Source organism: Macrotis lagotis, chromosome 4, assembly GCF_037893015.1.
Source record: "Macrotis lagotis isolate mMagLag1 chromosome 4, bilby.v1.9.chrom.fasta, whole genome shotgun sequence".
Lineage (NCBI taxonomy): Eukaryota > Metazoa > Chordata > Mammalia > Peramelemorphia > Peramelidae > Macrotis > Macrotis lagotis.
This window is the reverse complement of record NC_133661.1, coordinates 65,434,932-65,456,995: the sequence shown is the minus strand read 5'-3', so window position 1 is coordinate 65,456,995 and position 22,064 is coordinate 65,434,932. Positions and strand designations below refer to the sequence as shown.

Genomic DNA, 22,064 nt, shown 5'->3' with positions numbered 1-22,064 from the left:
GCTTATCCCATGAAAAAAAGAAGGCTCAAAATTGTGGGATAGTAGATTCTTGACTGCATTCCAAGCTCCCTTGCTCTTTGGAATATCTCATTCCAGGCCCTTTGATCCTTTAATGTTGATGAATCCAAGGTTCTGTGTAATCCTGACTTTGGCTCCTTGGTATTTAAATTGTTTCTTTCTAGCTTCTTGCGGTATTTTCTCTTTTTTATCTGATAGTTCTGGAATTTGGCCACAACATTCCTTGGTGTTTTTATTTTAGGATATCTTTCTGGAGTGGATTGATCTATTATTTCAATAACAATTTTGCCTTTGGGTTCCATGATATTGGGGCAATTTTCCATCACTACATCCTGTAATATTAAGTCCAGGTGTTTTTTTTTTTTTATTTTTCAATATTTTCAGGAAGAGCAATAATTATCAGATTGTCCTATTCAATCTATTCTTGAGGTCAGTGGTTATAGTGATGAGATATTTTACATTTTCTTCTATTTCTTCTATTTTTTGGTATTGTTTAACAGGTTCTTGCTGTCTTATGAAATTGTTAATTTCCACAGACCCCAATCTTTTTTTTTAGAGAGGAGTTTTCTTCATTTGCCTTTTGTAACTCCTTTTCCAATTAGTCAATTCTATTTTTGAAAGAGCTTTACACTTGACCATTGAGGTTATGAGATAATTATTTTCTTTTTAGCATTTGTCAATTGAGGATCTGAGATAATTATTCTCATTTTGTATTTGTCCAATTGATGATCTGAGAGAGTTATTCTCATTTTGTATTTGTCCAATTCTATTTTCCATGATTTGTTTTCTTGTTACAAGGTATTAATCTTCTCTTGGGTTTCTTTTCTCAAATTTTACAATTGAATTTTAAACTCCTTTTTTATTTCTTCTTCTTCCTCTTCCTATGCTAGAGACCAGATCATATTCTCCTCAGTGCTTCTAGGTCTCTCTGAGTTAAGGTGTTTTACTTCCAAGAATTTTTCTATGAATCCACCTTTCCTCAGACCTTTCTCCATTTTGCTAAGACTTTGAGTTGGGGAGGGACAGGTTCACAGAGAATTGGTGTTGAGATCCTAGAGGTTTCACTCACTGAGTGCAGTATCTCTAGCTGTCCAGTAAGGGGTGCTGGTTGTTTTCTCTGGAGTGTCTGTGACCTTGATTGAGGCCTTCTCCCTTAGCCTGAATGATGTGATCAAAACTGTTAAATATTTTTGTCTTCATTCAGTGGTGAGGTTATCCCTCTCCCTATTGTCAGCTGAGTTGGTTGTTCTGCTCACACACACCTATGCCTGGGGCAGAAGGTCTGTAATTGTGTTTGTTCTGGGAAGAGTCTTCAGCTGAAATGAAGGCATGGACTCAGAGTTCCTCCCAACCAGAGAAGCCCAGGGATGATGTCTGCAGCTCTCCTGCACTGAAACTCTCCCCTGTCCTGTGGCTACCTCCAGAAGGTCAGTCCCAATACCAATGCCTCTGCTCCCTCCTTGACACAAGGCCCAGAGGTCAACCAGGATCTAGCCACTGCTTATAAAGCAGGTTTCCTTCTGGGGCCCTCAGGCTCCTGTGCTCCAGCTCTGCTGCTAATCAGGCTGCTAATCAGGCTGCTAATCAGGCTGATCCATGGCTGATCTGCCCTCTGCACCATAACTTACCCACAACTGCAGAAGGCAAATCCTGAGGTAGATGTTATTTCTCCTGGTTTTTCTTTCTAGGTTTTGTTGATTGGATTTCAATTAAGAGGTTTGTTTCATATCCTATATGAGGAAAGATCAGGTGATTTTAGAACTGTGCCTGTCTCCTTTCCACCATCTGGCCAGAACTCCTCTTGCTTATGTTTTAAGGGAACGAACACCACAATCTCAATCAATGTTATAATTACTAACTCTTTATTGTCCTCCATGTTATTTTCTTTTTGTTTTTATTTTTCCCTTTATTATCCTTTATCCATATCCCCAGTGATTTGTTTCTGAATATCACCTCCTTCAGTGTGTTTCCCCTCTTATATCCATCCCTCCTCCCCTTTTTTCCACACTTTTCCTTTGCCCTTCTTCCTTCCCTTCTTTCAGTTCATTTCCCTTTGCTTCCCCACCCCTTTTCCCCTTTTAATATTTTAAAGGTAAGATAAATTTCTCAACTAACCTGATTGTGTGTATGTTAACTTTTAGCCAGTCAAATGAGAGTAAGATAGAAGTGGTTCTCACCTCCTTCCTTCTTCCTCTCTATTGCAATAAGTCCTTTGTACCTCTTAATGTAATGATATTTACTCCATTCAGTCTTCTCCTTCCTCCCATCTCCTTACTGCCCTCCTTTTTAAGGAGGTATTGTTTGTAAATCATTCTGAGTCACAGAAAGTTCATTAGTGTCTATCACTTCTGGCTTGGCTGTTCTCTCTACTAGAATTACAGTTATTGAGAGTCATTAGAGTCTTTCTCCCAGGAAGGATATATACAGTTTCATCTTGCTGGATAACAGTTTCTGGAATAAATCATGCATTTCCATCTCTTCTGGCTAATTAATTTCTCTCTAATTGAGTCACAATTCTCAAGAGTTATTAAAGACTTTCCTCCAGGTACGGAAATTGCCAGTTTTATCTTATTTGATAACAGGTTCCCCCTGTTTTTTGAATTTACCTTTTCATATGTCTCTTGAGTCTCCTGTTTGAAGTCCAAATTTTCTATTTATTTCTGGTCATTTCATCAGGAGAAGTTGGAAGTCTCCTATTTCATTAAATATCCATCCTTTGCACTGGAAGTGAAGGCTCAGTTTTGCATGATAATGGATTCTTGGCTGCCTTCCAAGCTCCCTTGCTTTTTGGAATATTACATTCCAGGCCCTTTGATCCCTTAATGTTGATGCTGTCAGGTCCTGTGTAATCCTTACTGTGGCTCCTTGGTATTTAAATTGTTTCTTTCTGGCTGCTTGTAGGATTTTCTCTTTTGTCTGATAGTTCTAGAATTTAGCTACAATATTCCTTGGTGTTTTTTTTGGGGGGGATCCCCTTCTGGAGGGGATTGATCTATTTTTTCAATAACTATTTTGCACTCTGGTTCCATGATATCAGGGAAGTTTTCCATCACTAAATCTTGTAATATTAAGCCCAGATTTTTTTTTCTCTTCAGTATTTTTAGGAAGACCAATAATTTTTATGTTGTCTTTTCTTGATCTGTTCTCTATGTCAGTGGTTTTGCTGATGAGGTATATTAAATTTTCTTTTTTTCAGTGTTTGGTTTTGTTTAACAAATTCTTATTGTCTCATGAAGTCATTGGTTTCCATAGACTCCATTCTTTTTTTGGGGAAAATATTTCTTCATTTAGCTTTTGCAACTTCTTTTCCAATTGATCAATTCTAGTTTTGTATTTTTCACTTCAATCATTTGAGGTTTTGAGAGAATTATTTTCTTTTCGCATTTGTCCAATTGTATTTTCTAAAGATTTCTTTTCTTGGTGCAAGGTGTTAATCTTCTCTTGGATTTCTTTTCCCATATTTTCCAATTGATTTTTAAACTTCTGCTGATTTCTTCAAGGAAACCTTTCTGTGTGGGAGATCATGTCATGTTCTCCTCAGGGGTTTTATGTCTCTCTCTGAATTAGGGTACTTTTCTTCTAGGAATTTTTCTATAGTCCCCCCTTTCTGCTGGCCTTTCTCCATTTTCCTAAGATCTTCTGTGGGGGGGGGGAGGGACTGGTTCAAGAGGCTTGGTGTTGAGATCCCTAGAGCCTATACTAACTGAATGTAATATCTCAACCTGTCCAGTAGGGCATGCTAGAGGTTTTGCTCATTGAGTGGCTACTAAGATGTGTTGGAGGCTTTTCTCGCTGGATGTAACATCTACTCCTGGCCAGAAGGAGGTGCTAGAAGGTGGAACTTACCCTCCAGCCCTTCCTGTAAGTCCTAGTCTTTCACACACTCTCTGGCTGCTTCTCAGAGAGATGTGGTTCCCATAGAAAAAGGCCACAGGGTTGATCTTAAAATTTTCTGGCTCTTGCCCTCCCCCACTGGCTGTAGTCCTTGCCCTGCAGTCGACACAGCTCTGATCACTGAAGACAGGAAGACAGACATTGAGGTAAATGTTCTTTTCCTAGCTTCTCTTTCTGGGGTTTGTCCATAGGCTATCCTTTAAGAGGTTTGGTTCATATTCTTCATGAGGGAAGATCAGGAGACCTTAGCACAGGACCTGGCTTCTCTCCTCCATCTTGCCCAGAAGTTACCTCAAATTATTTTTGAGCTCTTCTATAGCCTGAGATCAGTTTCTATTATTCTTGGAGGTTTTGGAAAAAGAAATTTTGACTTTGTCATCTTCTGAGAGTATGTTTTGACCTCCCTCAGGACCCAAGTAATTATCTGTGGTCATATTCTTTTTCTTCTGGTATTTACTTATTTTCCCAGTCTATGACCTGGTTAAAAAAAAAAAAAAAACTTCTCAAGATTTTGAATGTTTTTAGGACACCTCCTCAGGGATCATAATTCCTCCATTCTCTTATGAGAGGCTCTGACTACTAGACCATTAGCACTCCCCTCTGTCCTGAAGCTGTGAGGAGAATCTCTGCTCTACTGTGGCAGTGTGGGGTCCTAGACTGTGACCAGTATCTGAGAATGGACAAAGCAGCAGAGTCATGCCTTCGCCCCTCATCCCAGGTATAGTGGAGAAACCTTCACAATCTTCCCCTACCCCCTTACCATCCCTAGACTGAGAAACTCTGGAAGTCACTGCTGGAAGACTTTGCAGGTTCCTGGGGTGGGATTGCGCTGAGACCTGGGCTGGCCTGCATTCCATTTTCACTCTAGTGCCACAGTGTTTTCCCATTGATCTTCCTAGTTGTCTTTTTCTTGAAGGCTGGAATTCATTGCTACAGTATCAGCTATGATCTAGGCTGTACTGCTGTCCTTCCACGCCCGTTGAACAACCAGTACCCATAGATCTTCCAAGTTCTCTTGGACAGGAAAATTGTTTCACTGGGACTTTCTGTGGGTTCTTCACTGGAGAATTTTGTTAGAGTCCTAAATTTAATCTATTTGAGTGATCTGGAGTAGAGCTTCTGGGAATTTCTACCTTCATGATGCCATCTTGGGTTGCCCCCACCCCTGACTTTTAATCTTGAAAAGAAATCAGTAATATTGTGGGAAAAGTAATAGGTTTTGAGTCAAAAAAATTTGCATTCAAATCCAACCTTGACCTAGAAATGTGAGTAGGGATTGTATATTCACCTTCTCTGAACTTTAATTTCCTCATCTATAAAATGGTAATATTAATTGAGGTATCTACCTCCAGATATGTGAAACTCAAATACATTAATGGAGGTAAAGAATTTTGCAAGGCTTAAAGCCAATATAATTGTATCATTAATATTATTATTCAAAGTTCAGCTCTCCAAAAGATAATTCTTTTCTATTTTCTTTTGTAAATCTTAAATAAAATCAGCAAGGTCTCTGAAAAGCTATTTAAAAGCCCATTTCATTATGGAGACTGGTGCTTCTTTTAAGATGAACAAATGTCTAATGACATTGAAAATGGAAATATACAACAGATAAAGCAGCTCAATAAGGCATGTGGCATTTTGGTTTATCTTTAAAAACTACATGAAGAAAATACTTTGGAAGCTGCTGAATTCAATTAGAATTAATAAAATGACTCATGATTATCTATTCAAAGAGAGAATCTTTTCAAGACATTAAATTAACAAAACACAAAGCAATGCAAATTTCACCAGCCTGAAACACTGACCAGAAATTTTACAACAATCTTATCTTCCTTTATACAAATTACCTTGACTCATACAAAGAAGGATACTATAAGCAGAATGAATGCTGCTTTGAAAATTATAGAATATGGTTCAATGTGGGTAGAAATACAGAGCATTGAAAAGCTAAGGACAATTCTCCCACTGAAAAACTCATATAAAAACTTAGAATATTTTGATCATTCACTAAATACCTGCAGTATAATAAACAAGTAGACATACAAGTAAAGAGAGAATATAATTAGAGACTAAAACGAATATAAAAATCTTTTCATTATTTTGAAAGTATAAAATTTATATTGCCAACCTCTAATTTTATGACAGATTTGTCTTACATTAGATAATTTTTACCAATATTCAAAATATAACTGTTTTTGAAATTAGCAAAAATCAAAGGGATATAACTAAAAATATATTAAATATTATCCTTAAACAGCAGCTCTGTCATGTGCTAAAGAATCTTAAGTGATATCATATTGCTCTAGAATAAAATGAAATTTTCTAAAATTACCATCTCAAAAGTCTGATTATCTGATTCCATTCTGTTTTCAGATTTATGTTACATTGCATCCTTCCTTCCTAAACACTGTTTCAGCCTATTTTTCTTCATACTATTCAAAGATTCCACATTTCATATTTCATTTATATGGCATTGAAAAAGCTGGGCCATATTATTGTAAAATATTTTCTTCTTAAAATTGCCTCTTACAATCTTTCATTTCCTTTATGGGATTTACTTCCTTAGTGGAATCTTTTTTTTAGTTAATGATTTATAATTTTATATAATAATCATTTTCATCATTTATTTTTGTAATTTTTTCTTCCATCTGACCTTTTCCTCACTCCACCAAAGAATAGCAAGAAATCTGAAATAGGTAATATATTACAACCATCATCTTACATGTATTTCCTTATCATTTATACTGTGTAAGAGGAATCAGAAGAAAAGGAAAAACCATGTGAAGGATAAAATAGCAAGGAAATAAATTTTAAGAAGTAAAAATATATGCTTTGATCTGCATTCAAACTCCACTGCATTCAAACTCCAAACTTCCTTCTCTTAATATGGATGTAATTTTCCATAATTGATGTTTTAGAATTAACTTTGATTTCTGCATTTTTAGAAGAGGCAAGCTAAAGTGTATAATGTTCTCAAAGTTCTATTCACTTCACTCAGTATCACTTCAAGGTCACACAGCTGGGTAATTATTAAGTTTCTGAAGCTGGGTTTGAACTCAGTTCCCCTGACTCTCTGGCAGTTGCTTTACCCAATGTACCACCTAGCTTCCACCCCTAAGTTTTTCCAGACTTTTCTGATAACTCCTTGCATATCATTTCTTATAGAACATTAGATAGGATCTTCTCAGTTTCCAGTTCTTGACCTCAACAACAACAACAATAAAATGTTATGAATATTCTTGTATATATGGATCTTTTTTCCCTTTTTTGTGATATTTTTGGCATACTGAACTAATTGTGATATTGTCGAATCAAAAGATATACCCAATTGCTTTCCACCATGGAGAACATCAAAAATGCATTAGTGGGGTTGGCACAGTGGATAGAGCACCAGCCCTGGAATCAGGAGCACCTGAGTTCAAATCCGGCCTCAGACACTTAAGAGTTATCTAGTTGTGTGGCCTTGGGCAAGCCACTTAACCCAATTTGCCATGCAAAAACCTAAAAAAAAATGCATTACTATCTCACTTTTCCATATCTTCTCCAACATTTGTCATTTCCCTATTCTGTCATATTAGCCAATCTTATAGGTGTGAGTTTCATGTCTCTAATCAATAATGCTTTAGAGCATTTTATATTTGTCTATATATAGCTTTAATTACTTCATCTAAAATTTTCCTGTTCATATTCTTTTACCAATTTTCTATTGAGGAATGACTTGTATTTGTAAATTTGACTAAATTCTCTCTATATTTCAGAAATGAATCTTTTATCTGAAACACTTTGTATGAAAATTGTTACCTAGTTTTCTGTTTTCCTTGTAATCTTGGATGTATTGCTTAGTTTTTACAAAACTTTCTCAATTTAATGTATTCAGAATTATACATTTTGCATTTCATAAATTTTTTCATCTCTTATTTCATCTCTTCTCTTAAGTGATCTAAGAGATTAACTACTTGCTTTCCTCATTAACTTATGGTATCACCTTTGATGTTTAAATCATATACTTATTTTGGCTTTATCTTGCATAAGTGTGAGAGACTAAAGCAGGTCTTGTTTCTGAAATACTATTTTCCAGTTTTCTCAGCAGTTTTTTTTTTTTTTTTTGTCAAATGGTGAGTCCTTTTCCCAGAAGCCGGAGTCTTTGAGTTTGCTGAACAATATATTATTCTAGTTATTTACTAGTGTATCTCATCAATCTAACCTACTCAACTACTCTATAATTATAATTGTTAGCCAGGACCAAATAATTTTGATATTGCTGATTTAAAATATGATTTTAAATTTTGATATTGCTGATTTAAAATATGATTTTAAATCTTGTAAAGCTATCTATATTTTTCTTAATTAAATCCCTTGATATCCTTTAATTTTTATTGTAAATAAATGTTTTTATTATTTTTCTAACACTATTAAAATGTTTTTGTTATTTTCATTTGTATAACACTGAATAAGTGGATTGATTTGACAAAATTGTCATTTTTATCATATTGCTTTAACTTAAGAAAGAGTAATGCACATTTTCACAATTGTTTAGATATGATTGTATTAGTGAGAAAAGTATTTTTAATTGCATTCATATAGTTACTGGGTTTCTTTTGTAGATAGACTTCCAAATATTTTATTTGTTTAAAGTTAATTTGAATGGAATTTCTCTATCTCTTGCTGATTGAGTTTTGTTATTAATATGTTGAAATACTGTTGATGTATGTGGATTTAATTTATTATTATTTTAATATTTTATTTATTTTACAAACTAAAATGCAATAGTATTTTAAACAACTGTTTTTGTCAAGGTTTTGAGTTTCACATATCCTCCTTCATTTCTCTCTCCCTTCCCCTGACAGAAAACAATATAATATATACTATACATGTATAACCATACTAAACATAGATTCATATTTATCAAATTGTGAAAGAAAAAGAATCAAATCAAAACAGGAAAAGCATTAGAGATAAAAGAAACATAATACACAAGACAACTTTTAAAAATTAACAATTACGTGTTTCACATTTAAACTCCACAGTTCCTTCTTCTAGATATGGATGATATTTTCCATTACAAGTCTTTTAGAATTGTCTACAATTATTGTTCAATTGAAATGAACAAGTTCATCATAGATTTTCATCATCCAAAGTTGCAGCTTGTGTGTACAATGTCATTTTAATTCTTATCACTTCATTCAGCATCAGTTCATGAAAGTCTTTCTAGGCTATTTTCAACTTCTGTCTCTCACAATTGATTATAAAACAATAGTGTTCCATCAATTTCATATATCACAATTTGTTCAGCCATTCCCTGATTGATGGGCATCCTTCAGTTTCCAATACTTTGCAACTATATAAAAGAGCTGCTATAAATATTTTTGCACATGTGAGTCTTATTTTTTCCTATTGCTCTACAGAAAGGTTGGATTAATTCACAACTCCACCAAGAATACATAGTATGGCTTTATTTTATATCCTGCAACTTTGCTAAAGTTGCTAATTATTCAAGAATTTTTTAGTGCATTCTTTAAGTATACCTTCACATGATTTGCAAAGAGTGAGAATTTGGTTTCCTCATAGCCTACTCTAATTCCTTCAATGTATTTTTCTTTTCACTAAAATTAGTATTGTACAATATTGAATAATAGTGGTGATAATGAGAATCCATATTTCACTCTTGGGAATGCTTTTAATTTATTCCCATTATATATAATGCTGGTGGCTTTGCTAGAGACTGCTTATTTTAAGGAAAAAATCCATTAATCCCATGTACTCTAGTATACATATTTATATTTAATAAGAATTGGTGTTATTTTGTAAAAGCTTTTTCAGCATCTGACTTTTGTTAGGTTTATTATTGCTATGATCAATTATGCTGATTGTTTTCCTAAGATATAGTTTGTCATTCCTGGTATAGCTCTTTTGTGATCAAAGAATGTTATACTGATGTTAAGTTGCTGTTAGCTATTTGCCAACATTTTATTTAGAATTTTTGCAACAATATTCACTATGGAAATTAGTTTCTTGTTTTCTTTCTTGGTTTTGGTGCTTCCTGCTTTAGGCTTGGGAACCATATTTATGTCATAAAAGGAATTTTCACATAGTTGTCAATTTCTTCTAAGTTTATGGCTTTCTATTCCATGCTACTGCAATAACTTTAAATGGTCAATGGATTTTTTGTTTTTGTTTTTGTTTTTTTGTGCTTATTCTGTTCACTTAAGCTCCTACTATTATTAATCTCTTCCCTGGTACTGAGTTTGGGGAATGAAGTTGCCAAAACAATGTAAGCTGAACCCAATGTCAGGACAAGGACCCCTGTAACTCTTTTTCATCAGTACTGTGACAATCCCCCCCTACACACACACACACACACACACACACACACACACACACACACACACACAAACACACAGACCAGCTCTGGCCTGAGAGCTCTTGAAGCTGTTATAGCTGTCTCTGCTATTGTTATTACATATTTACTCATGTAACAAACTTATTTTGTGAAATTTTAAGCTTCCTTAACCTTTAAAAATATCTCACTCTTCCCTTTTTGAGGACAGGCCTTATTTTAAGTCAGTTGGAGGGAAATGTTCAGCAAGTCTAGCTGGGTTGCCTCTAATTTGCCATCTTTTCCCCATTTTTTCTAAATATTACTAAAAAAAACCAGAGGAAAAGACCTTAAAAAATTCATTTTACAAAAGCAATAAAAAGCATTAAATATGTAGGAATTAGCATATAAAACAATTAAAGTAATTTTCCTGGAAACAAGAAAGACTAAATAAATAGAGCTAATCCTAGTTGATAGACTCCCTATCTAATATATTTTAAAAGGTGGTAATATAAAATCATGCTCAGATTTAATGTTATGCCTATCAAATTACAATGAACATGTATTGTACAAGTGAAAAATATTTTTAAAAATTTTTTTAAGAATGAATCATTAAGAAAAATAAAAGAAAATTTGAAAAATAGAACAAAATGGATTAATTTGTAATATTTCAGATATATAGAAATAATTTATCACTAAAACTATCTTATTCTGGACTTTAAAGAAACATCAGTGAATTGACATTCATAATTATAGCCTGGGAGTGAGGCAAATATAAGATTCCAGTGTTTGAAAAACTCAAGAAAATACTTTATTGGAAAATAATTCTCTTTTACTTTTTTTCAATTTAGTTTGTTTTTCTAAGACTGATGTCCCCGATCTTACCCACATTGGAAGTGCAGAGGCCACTGAAAGACTATCTGAATCATGATCAGCATTAGCTTTGATCTGCTCTTTTTTGGAATTGGCAGATTATAATGTCCATCATTGTGATAATTCTAGGATTAGTGGAGATATCTGATTATTTTGAGTCACTGGAGTTCAGAATTCCTGAGCTTAAATGAACAATAAGTTCAGCTTTCTGAACACAGATACTGATGAGTGCTTTTAGTGTTTGAATATATCCAAAATTAGAGTAAAAGCCAATAAATTTAGTAGTTTTTCTCAAATTTTAAAATATTTGGTTTGGGGGTGGCTAGGTGGCGCAGTACCAGCCATGGAGTCAGGAATACCTGAGTTCAAATTCGGCCTCAGACCCTTAATAATTACCTAACTGTGTGTCCTTGGGCAAACCACTTAACCCCATATACCTTGCAAAAACCTAAAAAAAAAGATTCATTTGGCACTAATTTCCTTTTATGTATTATTTTCCTATTATGTATAATTCTTGGAACAAAGTTCAAAGAATCCCAAAGGAAAGATTTGATATCCTCTATTCTTAAGGAACTCTTTTGGATGATACAAACATACACACACACAGACATATTATAAAAAAGCTATCTGTCTAAAATGCAAATTCTATAGGAAATTGAACTAAATAAAAGATTAATAATCTTTTTGGAATAGTAGAAAAACAAGTAATTTTCAAAAAATATAAATGATCAGCAATTTGATCATAAGTTCATCAAAATTTATAGTAAGAAAACTGGAATTGAAAATAGCTCCTCTATGGTTGTTCTTCATTCTAGAAGATGTCCAAATTGTCACACTATGTTGGAGCAAAGATAGAGTGTGTCTAACTATAACTGATCAGGCAAAAACAAACTCTAAATGTTCTACCAAAATTTGGGCATAAATAGTCCACATGAACATTACAGGCTTTTTTTTTTTGTCTTTTTTTTTGGGGGGGGTAGTAAAAGAACATAGTTCCTTTTTCAATTTGGGCATGACATGCAGAGTGGTTCTTTACCCATAATTCTCATGTCATGTATAACATTTCAAAGTTCTTTAGAGAAACCTTGAGAGTGATCTTGCATCACTTTTCATCAGTATTTTTTGGTAACTCCTTACCAAGATGTTGACTTGGTTTTCATGGGTTTTCTGCCATTGCTCTCATTTGTCTTCCCAATTTTTCCTTTATTCCCCTTACTTGATTTTCAAAATCATTTTTGAGTTCTTCAATAAGCCTGAAACCAATTCCTATTTTTCTTAGAGCCTGTGAATACAGAAGCCTTGACTTTGTCATCTTCTTAGTGTGAATTTTGATCCTCCATGGGACCAAAGTAATTGTTTATGGTCAGATTATTTTTTTTTCTGTTATTTACCATTTTCCTAACCTATGAACTGATTTTTAACATATTTTGAAGTTTGGGATTGTTTTTGGGACTCCTCCGCAGGAACTTTAATCCCTTCAAGGTCTTCTGAGAGGCTCTGACTACTCCCCTAGCCTGTGGTTTTGTCTGTGGATGAGCACAAGTTCTTCCCCCTCCTCTGGAGATGTGAGCAGAGTCATTGCTCCACTATCGCTGTATGGGGGCCCAGATTGTAACCTGGCTACAAGCTTGGGCAGAGAAATAGAAGTGCAGAGATTTCAACCGTCTTCCAAGACACTCTTGCCATCCATTGACTGAGCCCTCTAAAAGCAGTTGCTGGGCAGGGCTGCACTGAATGCTGAGCTGCACTAGGCTCCTTAATGAAGCAGACAATAGCCACAAGAAAATATTGGTGAGAAGGGAGAAAAGTACAAGCAGGGGAAAGAAAGAATTGAGTGAAAGAAAAACTTTTGCTTTGCACATATTAAAACAATTTAGCAGAATTTTCCCAGAGTTGTCCTAGAAATTATTCCCATTGCCATGAGCTCAGGCACTCCCCTGGGCTGTTCCCAGAAGGTTGAAACTGGTTCACTCTGGTGTGGCTGTGGCCAGGGCTGCCCTGGAACCTTTCCCAATTCTGGCCCTGGTAGAACAGAAACTTCCCATGGATCTTCCAAGTTCTCTTGGGTCAGAATGTTGTTTTACTCTGTCTTTCTGTGGCTTTTAGAATTTGGTTAGAGTCATAATTTTAAGCCATTTAGAGTGATCTGGGGAGGAGCTTCTAGGAATTATGACCTTCCTTCTACCATCCTGGCTCCTCTCCCCGAAAAATAATTTTAGAGGAAATTTAATAATTCTAAATACTTATATGAATAACATAGAAAAAAGAGGGGATCATTGAGTTTGGTATGCAACTAAAAAGCGAAAAAAAGAAGAAATTAAAGAATCCCATTAAAATACCTAATTAGAAATTCTGAAAAATAAAAGGAGAGATTAATAAAATTGAGAGCAAGAAAATCATTGGTCTGATAAATAAAACTAAGAGGTGGTTTTTATTAAAAAAAACTAATAAAATAGATAAAGCTTTGATTAATCTGATTTAAGCAAAAAAAAATGGGGGAATACCAAATTGGGAGTATCAAAACTGAAAATGATAAAGTCACCACTAATGAGAGGGAAATAAAAGAGATAAATAAGAGCTATTTTGCCCAAGTGTATGCCAATAAAATTGATGATCTGAGCAATATGGAACTGTGCCCAAAGAGCAAATAAAGTGATCATACCCTCTGACCCAGCATTACCAATACTAGATCTATCTCCAAAATAAATTTTAAAAATGTTCAAAAATATTTATGGCAGCTCTTTTGAAGTGGGAAAAATTGTAAATTGAGGGGATACCCATAAATTAGGGAATGACTGCAGAAGTTATTATATGTGAATATCACAGAGTATTATGTTCAATAAGAAACCATGTATGGTTAAACTTTATAGACACATGGAAAGAATTACAAAAATTTATACTGAGCAAAGGAAGCAGAACCAAGAAAACATTGTACACATTAACAACAACATTGTGAGTTGATTAATTATGATAGATGCAGTTCCTCTCAGCAGTTCAGAGACCTAGAATATTCAGGAAGACTACTATAGCCAATGTCATTCACATCCAGAGGAGAAAAAAAAAACAACAGAATCTGAATGGATACGATATTCACTGTTTTTTAAAACTTTTCTCCTGTTTTTCCATTCTCTCCCATGATTTTCTTTCTTTACCCTTAGTCCCCATTCCTCATGCACAAAATGACTAATATATAAAAATGACAAATCAATTGTACTTGTATAACTTTTTCCAGTTAGGGTAAGGTGTTAGGAACAGAGGGTGGTAGAAAAATGAGTAACCTAAAAATATGCATGTGGATGAATGTTGAAAAGCTTTAATAACATACAATTGGAAAAACACAATATCAAAAATGAAAAAAGAAATGAGTCATGCAGGAGAATTATGAAAAATTGAATGAAGTAAATAATTCCTTTAAAAGTAATAATGACAGTGGGGTGGCTAGGTGGCACAGTGGATAGAGCACAGGCCCTGGAGTCAGGAGTACCTGAGTTCAAATCTGGACTCAGACATTTAATAATTACCTAACTGTGTGGCCTTGGACAAATCACTTAACCCCATTTTCCTTGTAAAAAAAAAACTAAAAAAAAAAACATAATAATGACAAAATGGAAAAGGAAAATAGCTGATCAAAAAAGAGCTGTGAACTCATCCAACCTTTCCTGGAGAGAAATTTGGAATTATGTCCAAAGGGTAACAAAAACATGCATACCCTTTGATCCAGCAATACCACTACTGGTTCTATACCTTGAAGAGATTATGAAAAAGGGCAAAAACATCACTTGTACAACAACATTCATAGTAGCCCTGTTTGTGGTAGCAGGGAATTGGAAATTAATAAATTTCTTTCATGTGGGGAATGGCTTAACAAACTGTGGGATATGTATATCATGGAACACTATTATTCTATTAGAAACCAGGAAGGATAGGAATTCAGGGAAGCCTGGAAGTATTTGCATGAACTGATGGTGAGTGAGATGAGCAGAACCAAAAAAACATTTTACACCCTAACAACAAGGGGGGTGATGATCAACCTTGATGGACCTGCTCATTTCATCAGTGCAACAATCAGGGACAATTTTGGGGTATCTGCAATGGAGAGTACCATCTGTATCCAAAGAAAGAATCATGGAATTTGAACAAAGAGCAAAGACTATTATTACCTTTAATTTAGGTAAAAAAACTGTTATCTTATTATGTAATTCTGCCATCTCTTATACTTTATTTTTCTTCCTTAAGGATATGATTTCACTCTCATCACATTCAACTTAGATTAATGTATACTATGGAACCAATGTAAAGACTAACAGACTGCCTTCTGTGGGGGGGGGGAGGAAGATGGGGGGGATTGTAAAACACAAAATAAATAATATCTTAGAGAAAAAAAAGAAATCAACTCATTAAATAGCAAAATCAACCAATTGGAAAAGGTAAAACATAAATTAACTTACGAAAATAAAACCCTAGAAATTAAAGTTGAACAAATAAATACTATTGATGCTATGACACCAAAATTCCATCAAACAAAATCAAAAGTCTGAAAAAAATAGAAGAAAATGCAAAATATGTCTTAGGAAACATGACTGACCTGGAAAATTGAGTCAGGGGTGATAATTTATGAATTATTGGTCCATCTGAAAGCCATAATGAGAAAAGGGAAAAGGACAATGAGGCAGACAATAGTCAAAAGAAAATATTGGTGAGGAGGAATAATGAGAAAGGAGAAAGAAAAGTACAAACAAGGGAAAGAAAGAGTTTAGTGAAAGAAAGATTTTTTTTCACATATTAAAACAATGTAACCAAGATTAGAAGGAAGACAGAAAGTAGGAAAGTATACAGTTAAGTTTTGTTAAGAAATATATCATGGACAGACTTTGGAAAAGTCTCAAAAGACTTGCATGAATTGTTTTGAGTAAAATGAGTAGAATCAATAGAACATTGCATGCATTACCAGAAACACTGTGAGATGATAAACTGTGATGGACTCAACTCCTCTTATCAGTTTTAGTGATCAAGAGCAATCCTGGGAGCTAGTTATGCAAAATGCGATCCACATGCAGCAAAAAAATAACTCATGTACTGTGAATGTAGAGCAAAGTATACCATGTTCACTTTTTAAAACTTCTTTTATGGTATTTCTTTCTCTCTCATAATCTTTTTCTCTTTTAGTCCTAATTCCTCTTTCACAGCATAACTAATATGGAAATAGCAGCAGCTAGGTGGTTCAGTGGAGAGAATACTGACCCTGAAGAGCCCAAATTCAAATCCAGTCTCAGACATTTGACACTTAATAGTTCTGTGAGCTAGGGCAAGTCACTTAACCACGATTGCCTCACATCCAGGGAAATCTCCAGGCATCCTGATTCATGAACTGATGGTAAGTGAAGTGAGCAGAACCAAGAAAATTTTATACAAATTAACAGCAAAATTGTGAGATGATCAAATATGATCCATACAGCCCCTCTCAGCAATTTAGAGATCAAGGACACCCTGAGGGTCTGTTATAGAAAATGTCATTCACTTCTATTGGAAACAAACGAACAAACAATGGAATCTGAATACAGAGCAAAGAATAATCTTTAAAATTTCTTTTCTTTTTTATTATTATTTTCCCATTTAGTTCTAATTCTTCTTTCACACTTTATTTTTTTCAGATTTTAAAATATTTTATTACATAATCTTTTCATGGAACCATCAGGAGTAACAGAAAATGTTATTCCCAGTTTCTAAACCACATCCTGAAAAATATACATTTTTATTTATATATTTATAACACCCTACCCCATAATCCCACCACTTAACTGTAGATCTTTCGCTTAAAGCAGGAAACTATTCTCTTCAGTAAGAAAATATATATAGAAGCTAAATGAAAAATGCAGTTAGAAGAATTACTGGAGCAGCTTGGTCCTGGGAAGGGGAAAAGGGGTTAAGTCTCTAGACTCAGCAGGATGTGCAACTGGGATCCATTAAAGGTGGAGAGGTATAATGTACAAAAAGGCAGCGTAAATTCAGGTGGGCTCTGGCTTTCTTGGTCCATTAGGAGATGGCCTTTGCCTCAGGGAGAAAGGCTTCCCAATACTTCACCAACTGCTGCTGTGAATACAGAAGAGTTTCAAGGTACTTGATCACATGGTTTCTAAAGTCCTTGTATTTCTTTTTCTCGAACCTTATCACTTCCTTGCCGACCACAGTCGAAATTCATTCAAAGTCACTTTCATATTGAGTCACACAAGACTCCCATTCTCAATCTCATCTTTGGCTTGCTGCAGTTTGTCAGGTTTATTGGCCCACAAAAGCTTTGCCTCAGTTTCCCCTTTCTTCTGCCATATAGTCTGGGCATCCTACCAATGCTGCCAAGTCTTCATTCGATGGTCAAAGGCACCCCTGGCTATGGCTAGGAGGTGAATGTAGTCACTCAGGAGCTCGGCTAAGAGGAAGAAGTCATTGCTGGTTTGCTCCTGGTGCAGCTGTTCGATCTTCTCCTCCACCTCTGCCAGCTGGGATAGAGCCCGGGACAGGGCAGTGTTGTCCTCAGAGCTCCCTAGCATGGCCAGACTCTTTGCAAATTGTGCTGTGTTGAGTGCTCTTTCCTATGGTTGACTAGAGTTTCTACAACAGTATGCAGTTTCCATAAACATTGCTCCTCACACTCTACCTCCTGGAGTTTCTCCTCAAACCAAATGGCATACTCATTCATCTTGATGGTCATTTTGGTCACTGCATCAGTAGCTTTGTTAAACATCTTGAGGGGACCAGCTCCACTTAATCTCTGTGTACCCACTGCTCCTGGCAACTCTTCCTTTTCTAAGAACTCTCTGACATCAGGATCCTGTAACGTGGTGGGATGATTCATAGTCCTCTGAAGATACCTTTCTAGGGCAGGCCTTCTTTTTTCTAGAAATTCTGCAGAAGAAGAATCTTCTTTCCCAACTTTCACTTTAGTTATTCCTATTAATCTCTTCTCTGGAGGAGGAGGGACAATAAATGCATTCTGCGACTGTTTCTCTGAAAGTTTCTCATAGAGTCCCAGAAAATCACTAAATCTTCTTTTCACAGAAAATTGCTTACTTCTAAATATTGGTAAGCTGGTCTGCGTTGTAACTTTGTAGGCCACATATGCATTCATACCATCTCCTATCTTTTCTGGATCTGTTATGCAAATTGTCAGATCAAACTGGTCCTCTTGTTCTTCCAGCTCCTCGTAGTTCTTTGGCTGTGACTTGCAAGAATTTGAGACTTCTTGGAAAGTGAATGAAGGAGGCACTTTGGCCAACTCATCCTTCTGGTGCTTGTGTGTGCTATCCAGAGATAGTTCTACCGAGGCATCTGCAAAGAGGTCCTGTTGATCTTGGTCCAGCTCTTCATGGACTCCATTCTCTTTGGAGTTGCTAGTGATTGGTGGAGGGGATGGATGCTCTCTTCAGGGTCTGGGACTTACTGGCGGCTCCCGTGAAGATGTCTTCGCCCTCGGCGTCGCTGTCCCCGGCCCCGGCTCCGGGCCGCCCCCTCGGCCCCGGGGGCTCCGGGATCGGGAAGGGTGGGGGGAGTTGCTCCGAGGAGCCGACAACGCCGCCCAAAGCTGCACCTTCATACTTTAAATAATATGGAATTATGTTAAACACGATTATACATGTACAACCTATATCAGATTGTTTACTCTCATAGGGAGGCAGAAGGAGAGCATGATAGAAAATTTGCAAAGACTTGCAAAAGGATGAATGTATATGAAAAAAAGAATGAAAATAAGAGAAATAAATTTTAAAAAAGAGAAAATATAATATAGAACATGGATGAATGGATAATAGGGTTAGTATTCATGTAATTAGGGATAGAGCTACCAAATAGATCTCCAAATTAGAATAGATATTTTTTGAAGACTTTATTGGGGAAATGGATGAGTAATAAGGAAGATAAATAGGTATAGATTGATATCTACACTGAAGAACAGTTGGGGAATGACAATGACGTACTCTGACTTATTGGTCTTTTAAAGTCTCTTCCAGCTCTAAATCTAAGATAAAATTGGAAATAAAAGGAGAAATTCCAAGTAGTAACAGGAATTAAAATATGAGTAATAGACCATTCTAACTTAAAGTTAGAAGTCTGGACTTTAATTCTAATTCTGTCACTTATATAGTTTGTAAATATTGACAAAACATTTGATTTCTTTGATCACAATTTCATCAAGTGCTAAATAAATACAGAACACAAGTTGACCTCTAACATTTTTATGAATCCATAAATCTATTCTGAAAAGCAACAAAAAGGGAATAAAGGAGATAATGTAATTAATTATCCTGCATATAGAAATTAGTGGTTAAATACCACTTTACATCAAATAACTACAATCACTTTTAATGAATAATAATGAAACAAATAATGAATCTGTATAATCTTTATGGATCACATCATAGTTATTTTCCCTTTATATGAGATACAGCATACTATCTTCATTAAAATTCTCAGTTTATTATTTCATTTCCTGTTCTTTTGAATTTCAGTTGGCATTTAGCTTTTGTTTTATTGGTCCTTTCTCCTTTACACTTTCTAAGAGATTCCAACTGGGATGAGAGCTATATGATTGACAGCTCTTTATTTTGGACATAGTATCATAGCAGTGGGAAATAACACAGACAATCTTACCAAACTTATTTTGCAAATATTCACAATTGCACTTTTGGTGAGATAAAATATGTGTCTTTTTCTATCTGTTGTATGAAACAAATTCAGTTGATTTTCTTCCTTGAAAAAAAAACAGTATCACTCTGTGAATAAAGGGATCCATATTTACCCAGATACTATGCTATTTACTTAAAACCATATTGAAATATTCATAAACAGACCCTCATTTGGCTACAGACTAAGAGTAGAATGCAGTTTTAAAAGGGATTGCTTTTTAATTAGATTTGATAAAGCTGGCCCCATTAAAAGGTCAGAATTAATCAGCCTCCCATAATTCTCTCATACAAATCTTCAAAGAGATTCATCTTAGAGCTTTATTACTATTACCCATAAGAATTTTTTTAATGGTACTGCATTCCAAGTATTGTATTGACAGGTCTAATATCTAACACAACTGCAAAGAAGGAAGAATAAGTGGAAAAATTCTAAAATAAAATAAAAAATAGTGAGTTGATAGCTGGCTTTAAAAAAATGTCTCAGTGGGATACAAATAAGTAAAACATGGGAATGAAATGAATTGGAACTGAAGCTATTTGCATTACGGATTGAACAAGATGTGCTCAGTAGGAAGGTAAGAAATGCTTCACTGAACAATAGAAAAATAATTGGAATATCTCAACAATATTTCAATATTCCAAAAATGAGCTCTTATTCCACATTCTTCTTCAGCTATTTTTCCTCTCTGTTAGAAAAAAAAATAGTCTTTTAGCATCTCTATTTTTCTGCTCATTATTTTTTGCCCTTAAAATGAAGTAACTGTTCAAGTATAATTGCTGAACACTTCTCTTTGAGTAGCCAATATCATTTAAAGTTTGCCTTAGTTTTTTGCCTTCTTTTTCAGAAGCCAGTGTGATGCAAAGTCCCATCATGGAAAATCAGTGATGTGAAATAGATTCACCTTTATAAAAGAAGTGTCCCTGAGAGGGGAAAGAAACCAGAAATATCTAGTCCTTCAAAAAGTCCAGTCTATGTCAAGGTGAAAAAAATGAGAAGGAATAATTCCTTTGATGTTCATCATCAACTCAACTTCAGTAAATGAAGTAAACCAAGTAGAGATATTCATATGGGAGTAAATTATTCCAATGGTCAGAAATCATTATAAGAAAATTATTTTGGTCATTTTTTAAAATGAGCATATAAGTGATTTCCCAAAACCCCAAGACAGTAAACAATTCCATTAGTTTATGTCATTTTCTAATTATTTGCTACCTAATGCAAGTAACATATTTTACTCAGCCCATTTTTCCCAAGACAATTTATAGGAAGAAAATATTCACAGTGACTCAAAACTGGTGAGGAAAGAACTCAACACCAGGTTAAAAAAAGTCACCACCACATTACTAGCTGTGTCCCCATGTGTTCAACTTTCCCAGATCTCAGTATCTTCTTCTCTGAAAATGGAAATAATATTGGAATGAGAAATCCAGAATTTGAAGGTACCTTATAAACAAAATAGTTTTAGTTTTATTTGGAATAGAATGAAAGAATGGATAGGTGATCATAGAACCTTTGCTTGATGAGCTGCAGTGAAGGGGAACCTACAATTACTCACCACTTGGGATAATTAGCCTTATTTGCAGAAAGTAATAACTGATAGTTATGTTTGTTTGTTTATTTGTTTTTTCCTTGTTTCAACCCTAAATTTGCTCTTTTTGTATCTTCCTCATAATTGCTCCATTTTTGCCTTTTGGGAAAAAAGTGAAACAATTTTAACTGTTCTAATAGGTGACTGATATTTAACTTCTTTAAAGCCCTTTTGTTTGCTTTTCTGTTTCTCTCTCTCTCTCTCTCTCTCTCTCTCTCTCTCTCCCTCTATTTCTTTTCCCCTTCAAGCCATAGATATACTCTTCTTTCAAATGAACTTCAGAAATCATAATTTAAAGATCCAGCATCATCCTGGTTTCCTTCTTCTGGAGGTTTTATAGTTTCCCAATGTCCTTGCTAAACTGTGATACTTGTAGTTGGTTCCTAACATACAGAAGTCAGGTAGTCCAATGGATATAGCACCAGGTCTGTAGTCAGGAAGATTAATCTACTTAAATTCAAATCTGGCCTCAGACACTTGAAAGCTATGTGGCCTTGGGTAACTCATTTATCCCTGGTTGCCTCAGTTTCCTCATTTGTGAAATAAGCTGGAGAATAAAATGGTAATCTACTATCCAGTATCTTTGCCAAAGATTACAAAATAATTGAACCTTACTGAAATGATAGAACAACAATAATTTAGCACACTTGTAAACTGACCTGGGCAGAATGAAATAGGACCTTTGCTCGCAAAGGTGAT

General features: G+C 35.0%; 1 pseudogene; it reads right to left on the bottom strand.

The window, feature by feature from the left end:
- Window positions 1–17,134: 17,134 nt before the first annotated feature.
- The window catches only part of LOC141522661 (sorting nexin-1 pseudogene), a 28,192-nt pseudogene continuing 23,262 nt past the window's right edge, over window positions 17,135–22,064 (bottom strand).